We start from the raw sequence: 2001 nt of genomic DNA, 5'->3' as shown, positions 1-2001 counted from the left end.
CCCTGTGTTTTAACCCTACATTTTCCGGTTGTAAACTTACTTTAATTCCGTTGTATGAAAAGTATTTTTTCATTGTACTTTTCGAATATGAACAAAATTCACGCCAGGTCTTAGTCAATTTAAATCTGAATTTCGATTTCCATGAACTCCTGCACTGGTTAGGACGATGTGGAACATTACGCATATTTAATTCTGTAGAAGAAAAATGCTACAGCAATACCTACATACTTATTGAGAGGCATAATACATAAGTAATGTTTGAAGTATGTAAAATTAGTGAATACAAAATTTACGAAGATATAATGCGTGAATATTTCTTCTTATTGGGTTAGCTTTAAATAAACTCATCACTATGTATCAATAAAATCAACAGGGCTGTAAACGTGGTAGCGACTCATGCTGGCAAAAAACTAAAAAACACACAAGCTGACATCACAAAAAACACAGGCTTCAAACACACAAGCTGACCCTATTGAGGAGGATATCGAGTATCATCTGGTCAGTCTAGACACAAGATCGTGAGAGACAGCCCTGTGTTCCCTAATCCTATTTATAATATTCGCCAATTTGAAATAAATTTGAAAAGGTCTTGCTCTATCAACGGTTGGGATAATACTCTGTTGTGAACCATGAAGGAAGCTTTAAATTTAGCGCATTTTCTCATTTATTGAAAAAAGGCGCTATTGTGCTCGTCATGTCTGTCCGTCCGTCCGTGACCACGTTTTCGTCGACGAGAAAATGCGCTCTCTGTCACTCACTGCAGTGAGTACTGAGTTATATTTTTTCATTTATTTATCAAATGAACTCTTATCAATTCATACATCATATTTTCTACTTTTATAAAACTCTCCTCAATTTTGCAATGCCATGCTATTTTTCCGTTAGAAATTTTTTCTGCTGTGTTATCGCTGTCTATTAAAATTAGATACACTGTTGCGGAAGAGCATGCAACAGTTGATAATTTTAAGTGCAGAACATTAGTTCTCGAGTTATGAGTCGCTATCGTTTTGGAAGGACCACGAATCGGTTTAGAAAGAAATTTTCTTCCGATTGCCACAAATATACTTGTATATTGAGGCTATTTAGGGCATAGCAATCGCTATCATATACAAAACTCCAGTCCAGCGTAGCACGCTTCCCATGTACATAGCATGGGTGGATTTTTCGTAGACTCGAAGCCGGAAGGTCAAAAGAAAGGAAACTGATGTTAAAAAAAATTATGTCCAAATGGCGATAAAGCAATTGTTCATCTGACTGCGCCATATTATCGAGACCCGAGGCAATGGTAGCCGTGAACGAAGCTCTCATTCTCGGGGCTGGCTAAAAACTTTGCCAACAATTTGGACCAAAAAACATTCAAAGCACTAAACTTTTTAGTAAAATGTCAAAATTTTTACTCGAAAATGTTGCATCAGCCGTTCCTAACCGGTCGGTAAGTTAAAAAAAGTCGTTTATTTAAAATACACGATACGGAACAAACAGAAATTTAGAAAACAAATTACTTAAGAATAAATCGACCGGTCCTCGATAATCGTCACCATGAATCATGTATAGCCTCATGGCCGCTATACACTTAAGGTGCCTGGTGTTATCAGTCTCAAATAAACATAAAGAAATATACGATAGATCCTGAGCTAAGCTAATAATAGCCACGATACCCGGCGTTGTATGATGTTACCAGAATTTGAGATTTGTTTTTATTGGTGGAATTGAGCGGCGTTGAAAAATTCTCTCGTGTTTAAAAAACACTTAATAGTTGGTGGGTGTGTACAATCAGCGGCTTATGGTATTGGATAACAATTTAGTATTTGAGTGGTGATTATTTTCACTGATTTACAATATAGAATGAGCATTCTTCGCAGTTAATTAGAAGAGCATAAATGATTAAATGCAGCAGTACAATATTCTAATGTTGACGTATACTGTTCCTCAATTGAGTTTCTACATTTCATCACAATCATTCTGTAATTCAGTAATAATATTGATGTACGGCACTGTCAG

Source organism: Hyalella azteca, unplaced genomic scaffold, assembly GCF_000764305.2.
Source record: "Hyalella azteca isolate HAZT.00-mixed unplaced genomic scaffold, Hazt_2.0.2 contig6973, whole genome shotgun sequence".
NCBI lineage: Eukaryota > Metazoa > Arthropoda > Malacostraca > Amphipoda > Hyalellidae > Hyalella > Hyalella azteca.
The sequence above is the reverse complement of the archived record's forward strand: the minus strand, read 5'-3'. Positions refer to the sequence as shown.